Below are 13,213 nucleotides of genomic sequence, written 5' to 3' on the forward strand. Positions count from 1 at the left end.
CAAAAAATAACTAACTAAAATCAGCAAATCAACTAAATTTTTCGCGAAAATGCTGATTTCGGTCGTTCCGTGCGTAGCTTCAGAAATCCGCATAAAAAAGCCTCGTAAGAAGAAAACGCATAAAAAACCGCGTAAAACAGACCTCAGTGTAGAACTTTTTCGAGCTCGGTCAAACAAAAACTCTTTCCTTATTCTTCAAGCTTCACATCTGATTACAAAAATGGTAAGGTACATGAAGCACCTTCTTTGACCTAAAAAAGCGTCCAAGGCTCCAGTATGACCGTGTGTAGACGAAACACAAGAGCTGCATTTTGAGCTTTCCGGTTAAAAGTTTGGAGCCGAGACTGTTCGAGGGGAAGATTTAAGCTCGTGTTTGTCGACGAGTTTGCGAAAAAGACCATGAATTGGTAAGCGATTCGCAGTTGTGGCAGAAAAACGAAACTATTCGTCACATCCTTGATGAATACATCACGCAGTTGCCATTCAGCTGCAAACATAGGGGTAAAGTCTTTCTTTTAGGTTTGGATTAGCCAACTGCCACCACTCTAAGTTGAATCCTCTGAATTGCCCGGAATTTCGTTGTGTGGGCGCTGATGGGTTCCATCAAGATAAAGGCTCTCGAACTGAAGAAATGTAACCATCTAGAAACTGCGAAGCAAACAGTGAATTTTTGAAGTTTTTTGAACCCCAAATTGAAGGTATTTTGTTTTCTTTTAACGTTTGCGGAATTCTTGGGCGCCATTAATAATTGAACAAAGAAATCAAAAAAGTTTCGATTCTATACTACAATTGACTATTAATACATGGAAAGAAGAGTCCCGGGCCGCTCACAGAAAAACGTGAATAGTTTCGAGCCGTGTATATTTTTGTTGAGAACCAAATTTAATGACAATCTATCCACTAATGTTTGAATAACAGCTGAACGTGTCAGACGAGTTCTAGTTTTTATCAAACTATGGGAAAAGACGCACCAGCGCATTCATGCATTAAAGTAACGGTGAAATTGTATGAATTGCGGTACGGATTAGTCCACCATCCCCCGTACTCTCCAGACCTGCCCCCCAGCGACTGTTATCTATTTCCAAACCTGAAAAGGTTTCTCCAGGGAAAGAAATTTTCGTCGAATGCTGAGGTCATAAGGCAGAAACGGCTTTAACAAATCTTTTCTTTTTCAAAGGCCATCAAAATGTTGGAGCTAGATGGACTTTTCACGGAAATGGTCTCACTCACTTTTCTCAGCGATGGCTTGACCGATTTGCACAAACTCAAAATGAATGATCTAACAGTCCCATGTTAAATTTCTGAATTTCGTCCGGATCCAACTTCCGGAATTACATGGTGAATATTGTTAAAATAAATTTCGGCCTTTCTGGTTCCCGGTTTTCGATTAACCGAACCGAATTAACCAAAGATTGTAGCCCTGTAGACTCACAAATGGATCCCAGTCACTTTTCTCGAACCAACTTCGATTATACCGGTTTCGTAAGTACCTGCAATAGTAGAACTCACTTCATTTTCTCAGGGATGGCCTAACCGACCTGAGTACTATTGCACTCTGTAGGTTCTACTAGTTCATGAATAATCCTTTTCGTTTTCAAGAATCAAAGAAAATTATTACGTATGAGAATATGTGAGATATGAGAAAGGCATTAGTACACCACTAGGTGGATTAAATAAGTTTTTTCAGTATCCAATCGATTTTCTGTAGCATCTTTTCAAATCATTTAGGGGTTAGACTATTTTGTGCTTAGGGCGTTATTCTTTGCGTTTCGTCTTAGACTCGTCAGTGAATAACAGTTTCTGTTGAGCTGTTATGCCACCTAGCAGTTAAACATAAATCGCAAAGCAAACGTAAAGCTCAAACTCTACTTGCGTTGCAAATTTATTAGATAACAATTCTTTTTGAGCAATATTTTTAAACAATTTGAAGTTTCTTAAAGACTGTCCCAGAAAGTATGGACGCACTTTGATTTCGCTGTAAATAATTCACAAGTGTTAGATATTCAAATTTTATTCGATATACTGATAATATTAGACTACAACAACAGAATATTATTCTCAACATTTGCTACTTAGCCATTGTAGACTAGCTGGCGCACCTTCTTGCGAACGTCCCTAATTAAATTCCGTACAGACTTCTTGGCGACAAGTTTTGACACTTTTTTCCAATCTTTTTCGAACTGTTGAATGGTTTCGGCTGCCGAGACATGTTTCCTAAGATGTGCCTTCGTTAATGCCCAAAATTCCTCAATTGTTCGAAGTTGTGGGAAATTTGGTGGATTCATGTCTTTTGGGACGAAAGTGACATTTTTGGTAGTATACCGTTCTACCGTTGATTTCGAGTAGTGGCAAGAAGCAAGATCTGGCCAGAAGACAACAGGAATTGGCTTCGAATCATGGGTAGAAGTCGTTTTTGTAAACATTCCTTGATGTATATTTTGCTGTTCATTGAAGCAGTGGTGATGAAGGGTTTCGAAATCTTACCACAGCTACAAATTGCTTGCCAGAACATAGCTTTCTTACCAAATTTTTCGACTTCAATCGATGTCTAGGACTGGTTTAACACTTGCCCTTCTCGCACCGTATAATATTGTGGTATCGGAAAGGATTTGTAATCGAGTTTCACGTAGGTTTCGTCGTCCATGATTATGCAGTTCAAATTTCCAGCAAGAATCGTATTGTACAGCTTTCGAACCCTCTGCCTGATCGATGCTTCTTGTTTCGGACTACGTTTTGGTTGTTTCTGCTTCTTATAGGTTCGAAAATTCAAACGTTCTTTAGCCCGAAGAACATTTGACTTCGAAGTGCCCACTTTTTTGGCCACATCCCGAACTGAAACCTCCTTCTTTTGCTCGAACGCCTTCAGTATACGTTTATCCAATTGAGGGTTAGCAGGACCTTTTTTTCGACCCGTTTTCGGTTTATCCTCAAAGGTGTTATCCTCACCGAACTTCCTGATTGAATTTCGCACGGCTTTTTCACTTACTCCTTCCATTTTTGCTATCTTTCTCAGTCACAGTCCGCGTTCTGTGCACCATTTGTACACAATTTTTCGACGTTGCTCTGCTGAAAGTCCACGCATTTCGAAACAAACTAATGAAAACGAATAAACAACTGCACAAGTGGTTAGAGAAGAGTGTAAACAACAGGACGCAGCCATAAAAATTGACAGATTCATTGCCATTGCCATTACGAAATGGCAGCGGTTGTTGGTTACGTCCATACTTTCTGGGACAGTCTTTAGTTACAACGATTTGTAGAAAGTACATGCGAAAACTGGAGTTGACTCGAATTGGGCTCTCCATCCATGTACAAAATAAGGTTTACCTTACTCAAAATTGTCCCAGGTTGGCGGTTCAATGCATAGGGCGCTGGTCTTACAAACCAGTTGTCGTATGTTCGAGCCCCGACCTGGAAGTTCGTAGTGTCAGTAGAATCGTAGCACCAGCCATGCACTGGTTCTGTACACTCTGAATCGGCTGCGAAGTCTGTTGAAACAAAAGGTCAAATTCCACTACAGGAATGTAATACCAAGGCTTTGCTTTGCTTACTCAAGATGTGTGCTAATTGGAGAAAGTTGATCCAAATTTTGTCGTCATTCTGCAATTTTCCGAAGTTATCTGAAAGATCTCTTAGGCTTTTAGGGATTACTGCTCATCCCGAAATTCTGGTATTTAAGATGACAAAGCCAAATTAAGTTACAATTAAGCTTTGGTAGCTCTGTTTAAAATTTCACGATAATCAGATTCTGTTAGTTGATATTTGTTTATTTGTTTCTAACATGTATATGATTATCAACAACAAAATTGGCGTTTAAAAACAAAATTGATAATTCAAAAATTCATATACTAAATTTGTCTATCGAACACATTTTAAATACGAAATCCAGGAAATGTCTAAGTACATTTCAATATGGAAACTTTTTTTTTTGGTATTACTTCCCACACGTTTCACACGTTTCAAATATTTTTTTTTGGTTCGGTTCTATTCTAACTACAGTCGGGCTTCGGCATAAAGTATTTAAAAATAATATAGAAATATTTACTGCATGACCTTGTACTAAATGTCAAAAATAATTATAAAAAATAGAATGCCCTCGTTCGTTTCCATTTCATTAGTAAATGTTCATGTTAATTTAATGGTTACGGTTCAGTGTTTTGACAGCTGAAAGCAAAAATGAATCGACAATCCAAAATTTCATTATATCAACAAAATCATGTAAAACCAACTGAACTCCATCGCTTGAGTAGGACTCCCCTTCGTTTAATTACCGATCACAGCATCGCTTACCATTTCAATGTTTTTCGCTTCAGCACCGTGGTCACACATCCAGAAGAACTCAGTCGGGCTCTTCGTACGTTTTATTTTCCTACTCCGAGCCGCTGCTGTTGTTGATGTTAAAGAAAAACGAACTACGATCACGGTTGGTGCCCACGACACAAGTTGTTCTGTGTAGAGGTCCACATCAGCCCGTTGTGTATCCTCGTACCCCGTACCAAGTGCCCACTTAACTGCCCGCTGCACGAGTCATCCAACCCAGACCACTAACTGACCAGCGTTGAAATGTGTGGATACGAGCCAAGATCACTGCACTACAGATTGCATTCTCATTTCCGATTCTTCGCCAGCAGCCACGCACCATTCGAAACGAACGTCCAGAGATTGCATAAAGCAAAACTCCGTACGCACGAGACACTGCTTTATCACATCAACCACAGTTAAAATATAGCTTCAAAAAATTGTTTCATTTAATTTCTTACTTTTATCCGACTAGAGACAATTTTTTTTCTATTTCACACTTATTTTCATTCCTTTCTTGAATTTTATCCTCAATATTTATATCACATGACAAACAGGGCTGGAAACGATCGGTTACTTGTTTGAACGTCCTAAAAGTTTACTCACTGCTTCAAAACACAACTTCGTAACGTTTCACTTTTTCCAATAGACACCGAGTAAAACCTGAATCTACCACTTTCACACAACGTAAAAGCAAACTGTTCTTTGATCGAGTGAATGGTTCTCGTTTGTACCTTTGGGCAGAAAGAAATCCGCCAACTGTGGCAGCCAGCTAGTTCAGTTCTTCACGAAACAGCAGTGCACAAATTGCATTAGCGTTGTAATTAACAAGCAATAACGAACGACCACGACAATATGGATTCTCCTGGTCCGACAGAGGTAGCCTCAGAAGCCGACGCGGAGACACCTCTTACGCGGTTCCGTACAAAAGTTCGAATGAAATCGTAAATTTAGTTTCTTCTTTTCTCTGGCCTGCATTCCAAAGCAAAGGCGCTTTCTGTTTAGCTCCTTCCAACGGGCGCTCGCTAGTGTTCGTACAATCGATCGGCAACTTTACTCAGGTGTTGAGTTGATGTAGGTGCCAACCATATGTACAGCCAAATCGAGCTGTCCGACACGCTCACCTGAGAAGCCCTATACCGTAACATAGGCACTGCCATGCACCGAACCAGCAATCCCGCGAAAGCTTTAGGTACACGAGAACTTGCGCGAACGAGCTTACGGCCTGATCCAAGTAACCTCAGCTGTGTAGTTGAGTGGTTGCCCGTATGTTGCTTGCAAGTTCTAAACTTACATGAAAGTTTCTGTAGGCAAGTGTAATGCGTTTTAGGAGGGTACTTTGAAGATCAAGCGGAATAAAATCAAATTGGAAAATCAGTTTGAATTTGTTTGTTGTAATTTATTTCCACTAACTATGCGTACACAACAGAAAACCTTTTTTAATTCACCTAGTGGCGTAATGATGCCTTTCTCATATTACTTATGTCCTGACAAGATTTTTTTTTAACTTGAATAAAATCAGAAACTTTCTTTGGTAAAAACTACCATCACCTTTTCGATTTGTAAACAGCTATGGCAAGTTAATATAGATTTAAATGTGGCAACCCTGCACGCTATACAAAATTGAACAAAGCACACTGTTTTCTAGGCGGGTGCGTTTTTTTCTTCTTCCGTACCAGCACGTACCGATGCGTACCGATTTTGCATAATTTTGTATGACAGTTTGAATGTTTTGATACTTTTTGCCCTATAATTTCGGAACCGGAAATCGGATCTGGATGGAATTGCACAGTGTCCGTTCCTGAGAAAGCGAAGTGAGTTCCGGTTTTGAAGCTTTTCTTCACTATTGCCGGTGCGTTTGGAAGAAGAAACCGGGCACTAGTAGTCCCAAAGTAGATTTATATATCCACCAACTAACAAGGTTTGCCAACTAGATGAATTTACCAGTAAATTTTATAAAAATGTGCACCTCGTCTCGCTATCGCTTGTGAAAAAAATGCACATGGAATTGAATATTTCTACTAATCGCACTATAATTCCGGAACCGGAAATCGGAACTGGATCATTTTCTTTGGGGACTTTTCAAACAATTTCAAGATCTTAGTTTGTAAAAATCGGATAAGAAATTTCCGAGAAAATTGAATGCGCATTTTCTCACAGTTTTGCACATATTGCATTGTAATTCCGGAACCGAAAGTCGGAATCGGTTCAGCCATCTCTGAGAAAATCGAGTGACATTATTTGTTACATACACACATACATGCCTACATACACACACAGACATTTGCTCAGTTCGCGGAGCTGAGTCGAATGGTATATGACATTCGGCCCTGCAGGCTTTGTTTCAAAAGTGGGTTTTCACAGCGCTTGTATAGCCTTCCTATATGAGAAATGCAAAAAAGTTGTAATATCTTTGATGTGAAAGAAAAACGAACGTATTGAACATCAGGCATAATATTTTTTTCCTAAGAAATTTGTTTTATAACATATTTAGTGCAAATCCGATAGTCATTGACACAATTTTCGTATCAACGACAAAAAGTTTACATGCAATTTTCCCTATTCTCTGTAATCTGTAATTCTAATGATGTTGTTATATGGAATGAAAAGTTTCGTATTCGATCGAAATCATCCGATTCGAACGAAATACATATCGAAATTACTACACATCATTTCTTGCAGGTTTTCACCTTGTGGTCGTTTGCATCCCGGGTCAAAAAAAAATATTCTCTGACTGGGTGTCACTCGTATTCCAAAACTATTACACTTATCAACATGAGCCAAACTGAATTTTACTCTTTAAATGTCTCTCTATGGTCCGTACTACTACCAAAAGGTCGAAAATTTAAAAAAAATCAGTTTTGTTCTTATTTTTTCTCAGTGAAAATGTTTCAGTCGCTACACCGCTAAAAATTGATACTTTTTAAAATGTGTTTATCTAAATACATTTCAAGTTCTAGGCTAACTAACATTTCAAGTATGCTACATTTGTGCTTCAAATTTTTAACGCATTAAAATAAAGTGTGTCGTCGTATGGCTCAATCAAATATCATCACATTTTAATCTTAAGTGCAGACATGTTGATATCGAATGTTCCAAACATAAGACTAAAGTAAATTTATGACATAGATCAATGCCATAACATGTCAGTCAATAATCCTTATATTTTCTGATAATTGCGGTAATAATAAGTGTCAATCATATATTTAAAAAGTTTTGAACAAAATGGCTACAAGAATCTTCGTGAATCAGGTTTTCTACCTCGTATACCTTAGAAAGTCTACACAGTAAGTATATTCATTAAATTATCGGTGACTTTTCGAAACAACGTACCAGCAAGTGATATATTCTTTTTGTTTATTTTTACCTCTTTTACAATGCATGAAACTCAACACGAAAACATACACTATCAGTTGGTACTTGAACTTGCAGAAGAAAGTAAACAAAGAGAAATTATCATTTGCTGATGCGCCTTTCAAAAGTTCATCAGAAATTGTTTTTTTCTTATTTCATGACTCATAAAATATTGGTGCTTTCAGCTAATGGAATCAAAATCGTTCTATTATTTCAAGGTTGTGTAAATTGGTGAAAAAGAAAATTAAACATTATGTAACACATTTGAATAAATAAACTTGAATAAACTATATTTAGCACATTTTTAAGAATCTTATGTTTAAATGATGGCATTTCAATTTCAAACACCTATGCACCTCTTACGAAAACGCATTCTTTATGAGAATTAGATGTAAATCTGTTAAAATATAAGCTTTTTCATCAGTTCATATGCACTTGTATGAAAATTCGATTGTAAGTGTCAAGCGAATTGAATACTTAAAGTCATACATTTGGAGTTGATCTGCTGTTTGGTGAGTGTGTTACCAAATAATTACACATGATTTCATTTGAGTAAGATTTGAAGAGACTTACACTTGCAATATAAATGTTGAGACAAATGCGGCGAAATTAAGGGTAAAACCGACGACACGAGCAGAAACTCCGAGGAAAAATCAATATTAAAATTGTCTGCTAGCGGTTCACCAAAAATATAGCGACCCCTTGGTAATGATAAAAAAAATTTCTTCAGCAACACTGTTTAAGTTGCTATGAAAAAGTTACCAAGGAGCCGCAGGATAAATAAATAAACAAACAATACCAAAGAAACATGGAAGCAAATTTAACAGAACAGTTGTAAATCACTTTAGTTTATAAGTAGAGCAATAATCAATATTTTAGCGTTTCAGGCATAATTATTTGAACAAGAAAAGCCCGTTGACTTTTCATTGCACGCGTTTGAAACGCAACCCAGTCGACATGTAGTTAAAGGCAATAGTGGAGCCTCCAAGACGGGAATTGCTAATGGTTTTAAATTTTGACCATAAGAAATTAAAAAAATACGAAAAAAAAATTTCGAAATGTATTTGTATTATTTAACAAGATACCCATCACGTGTCCAACAATACATCAATCGTGCGTTTTCTAATGCGTCAGTTTTTATGAAGAAAATGTATTAAGTGGTCATTTCGTATTCTAGAACTTTTTTTTGAAATTTCCTTTGTCGTACACAAGCTCAGGTTTCACAAAACTCGCCTTTACTTCGTCGACTTCAGCACACCAAAGAACGTGACGGAGCTGTTCCATTTACATTTCGTGTCCTCGGTGCCACTCAAAAAAACAGCTCAAGAATTGTTCTAATACATTTGATGAACTACACGCTTACCGGATGCTATGCAGTTCTATCAATACCACTTCTGAGTTCAGAATGTACATGCCGGTGATAATTTAATTACAAGTTCCTGAGGTTTTATCATCGATTTTTTTTTTAATTCAGCCATCTTCAGCATTTAACAATACTCCACACCTGGACGGTCCTTTCTATTCTATTTAATATTAGTACCTTCCTTTCCGTGACTGCGTAAAAGTAAAAAAAATACATCGAAACCTTCCAGCGGGCCAGTTGCATTTAGGATCTCCGTTTTATGTGAAAGTATCAATGGCATGCCCCGTCTCAGTTAAGCTTTTATTTGTTCCGTGCTATAGAATACCGCTATAACTAAATGTATAGCGCGTATTAAATCTACGATATTTTACAATAGATTATTTTTTATTTGTACAATTCTGAACCACTTGAAACCCTCGATAAGCCGATCTTATTTTCGAGAATGTCAAGGAATTTTCAATTTCCGTGATATAATTCCCGATCTGCAAATGATTCGGAGTATGTTTTGTTTACATTCTTCATGTCTTCAAAAAACAGTATTGATTGTAGTATTGTGTTGATTTTGAATAATAGTTACCAAAACCATGGTTACTGCATATTGAAGACTTGAGGAATGTAAACATAAGCTGCCACGGGTGGAAGATCCTTATTTCGCGGCAAAGTTGTCGGTTTCACATAACATTTCAATATCCGTTGATACTTGTTAAATAATTCAACGTAATCAGGCTTCAGATCAGATCTATGACGTAAGTTTTAAAGTGTTAGCAAACTGCAAGAGTCATTGAATCCGTCATAATAAATCTTATCATCAATCTGATGATTTAGTACCGAAATATGAATGACAAAGCTGAGTCAATCCAGTATATCATTACTGTTCTACGAGATGCAATCGCACTTCATATGCAGATGCGAATACACTTATAAATAGAATTCCTGTTTGTTCTTTTATAATGAATTTCTAAAGTATTCATCATTTTTATGTATATTCGTCATTTCTGAAATTTTTCCAAATCATTCATCCCAAGTTTCTAATCAGCGTATATGTAAAACAATACTCCGTCATATTTTGGACATTCGAGAAACTCCTTTACATCGCAAAGCGGGTGTAAAATCTGATGAACTCTTGAAAAGCACGGGAAACCAATTTTTTAGGATATGTGATCTGATCAGAATTATGACCTGTAAAAACTAATTTACTTTGAATAATTTTATAATTGGTTCTCAAGCAGAACATAGGCCGTAACTTGATGATTATATAGAATGAAGCCTGTCTATCGTAGCACTACATTTAGAGTAAGATTTGGATATTGTTCCGGTCGGCGCGAATACAAAAAGAACGTTGTAACATTAACTTGATAGATGAATGTATCTTTTAATATTAAAATTCGTTCATTATCAACTATTGAACGTGGGCTCTGGTAATTCATGATAAATTATATATTAATTATTTTTAATTATTATTAATTTATTTCTCGTACCTAGCGTATTGTGAAATCGTCTAACTTTGTCGTATTCAAGAATTAAATTTTTCAGGGGTACCAGTCCCCGGCCGATAGCTCACGGTGTCTCGTGCAACTTTCACAATCTTGGTTTCTGAGTTCTTTTAATTTTACGCTGATGGCACAAAATTTAAATTAAAAAACTATTTCAAAACATTCTCGACTGGTTTGTTTATTTATTATAGGGCTCCTTGGTAACTAGTTCGTAGCAACTTAAACAGTATTGCTCAATAAGATTATTTTGATAGTCATCAAGGGGTTGCTATATTTGTGGTAACTGGCGGTAAATCGCTCACGAACACTTTTCATTCCGATTTTTCTTCGAAGTGCCTGGTCGTGTCGTCGGTAAAACACTTCGGTCCAACGTGTCGATTTTTATCGGTGTATAACAGAAATATTTTTTCTTCGGTATTGCTATTGGTAAAAAGACTATTGGTACAACAATCCTACATATTTTGTGTTAAATCGTATAAAATATTGACTGCATCTCCTACACGCAGGAAAATTCATTTCAAATTTTAATATGTTACACTTTGAATAAGATATTTTATTTTGAATCAGCGCTTATTTTCATTTCCCTTTGATTCAAATAAATTTGATATTTAATTTGTATTCCTACGCGTACATAAAATAAATAAAATGAGCATTAAATTCAAATATATTGTGCTTTGAATTCAAATATATTTAATTTCCACCTGGGATTGTTTGATTCAAAGCAAATTAGTTTTGTTTCGAAAATCAGGATGTTGCCAATGATTTGTTCGGAAAATGTGAGAGCTGAATATCTTGTTAATATGATGTCTTTGACCGCTCTCAAGAAACACGGAAATTCTACAAGAAATTCCACAAATCCCGCAACGGCCCTGTGCCGCGAGCCAAAATGTGCAGGGATACGGACGGGAGCCTCTTAACGGATGGACGTGAGGTGATTAAAAGGTGGAAGCAGCACTTCGATGAGCACCTGAACGGCGCGGAGAACGTAAGCATGAGGTTCAAGATGACGGAAGAAACGACTACGTCCTCCAAAAATGCCGTGAATACCAGGTCCCAACGCATCACCTGTTCATCGACTTCAAGGCAGCATACGATAGTATCGACCGCATAGAGCTATGGAAAATTATGGACGAGAACAGCTTTCCTGGGAAGCTGACTAGAATGATCAAAGCGACGATAGATGGTGTGCAAAACTGCGTAAGGATCTCGAGTGAACTATCCAGTTCATTCGGATCTTGCCGAGGACTGCGACAAGGTGACGTACTCTCATGTCTACTATTCAACATCGCCTTGGAAGGAGTAATGCGACGAGCCGGGCTTAACAGCCGGGGTACGATTTTCACGAAATCCAGTCAATTTGTGTGCTTTGCGGATGACATGGACATGGAGTTTGCAAGCACGGCGTGTGGCGGCGAAGAATGAGCCACGAGCTCGCTTCACTCTACGGCGAACCCAGCATCCAGAAGGTGGCCAAAGCCGGAAGAATGCGATGGGCAGGGCATGTTGCAAGAATGCCAGACAACAACCCTGCTAAACTGGTGCTTGTCACAAATCCGTTTGGAACAAGAAGGCGGGGAGCGCAGCGGGCAAGATGGGTGGACCATGTAGAACGTGATCTGGCGAGTATTGGGCGTGATCGAGGATGTAGGGAGGCAGCCACAAACCGAGTATTGTGGCGTTCTATTGCCAGACAATAGCACAACTTGAAATTGTCACGTATTTTCTATGAACGAATACAATCCAACAGCCTCATCTTCGTTTACGTAAATAGTAGCATTCAAAACAAACGAAGAGCGAGGAAGCCCCCTTTGTCTCTCACTTCAACAAAAGAGAGTATCAATGTCAACGTCACTCGTTTCCCTACGACACGGCGAAACCAAAATATCATTTACAGGAAATTTTAGTCGAATTTCAATTCTCATTCTCATTATTTCGAACGAATGTGAAAATTTGCATTCTGTAACCCGATCGAGTTCGAGTTTTACATACAAAAGCATCACTCGATCGAATTACAGAATGCAAATTTTCACATCGAGGTAATCCGATTCGATCGAAATACAGAATCGGGGTGATTGGAGAAGAATGAGAATTGAAATTCGACTAAAATTTCATGTAAATGATATTATAAAATATATATTGGAAATCTGTTAAGTTTCGTTATAAAGAGAGTCTAAAGTATGATAAAACAAAGTTATTACACCAAACCAAAACTACAATAGAAAAATAAAACATGTAAAAGTCATTGTGTTTCGTTTTTTGTCGTTATCGATTCTCAAAACTTCGGTTGAATATCGAAACCTCACAGTGTACAAATTTCACTGAATACGGGAAATGACTCAATGACTTGACTCAAGGTAAATGAAAGAAAGAACACAATTTTGAAACTACTATTCCGCTTCTGTTGTTAACTGAACGTGGATCTCGTTCTCCAAGTTTGCAAACGGAGCTGTGAGTGACAATTATTTTTCACCATTTTCATATATTTTAAGTCAACGAAAATGACTTCTATTAGCACTGCTCAGCGGTCCAGTCAAACCACCAATACTGCGATGTAAAATAACAGAGGGAAAACGATTTGAATGGGATTTCGCATTACAAAATAGTTAAACGGTGGAGGTATGGTCGTTCACAAAGGCTAAATCGTATGACAGAGAGCTTCGCTTAGTAACGAAACAAAAAATACGTAATTCTTTACTGTAATAAT

At 37.6% G+C, this 13,213-nt stretch overlaps 1 protein-coding gene across 1 annotated transcript in view; it reads right to left on the bottom strand.

Moving 5' to 3' along the window:
• The window catches only part of LOC131430665 (uncharacterized), a 140,569-nt gene extending 135,351 nt beyond the window's left edge, over positions 1–5,218 (bottom strand). The window contains exon 1 of the mRNA XM_058595810.1: positions 4,291–5,218. The gene's annotated coding sequence lies outside the window, so the exon portion shown is untranslated. The remainder of the gene's footprint in view (positions 1–4,290) is intronic.
• Between the last annotated feature and the right edge of the window lie 7,995 nt (positions 5,219–13,213).

Source organism: Malaya genurostris, chromosome 2 (assembly GCF_030247185.1).
Source record: "Malaya genurostris strain Urasoe2022 chromosome 2, Malgen_1.1, whole genome shotgun sequence".
In the NCBI taxonomy this organism is placed as follows: domain Eukaryota; kingdom Metazoa; phylum Arthropoda; class Insecta; order Diptera; family Culicidae; genus Malaya; species Malaya genurostris.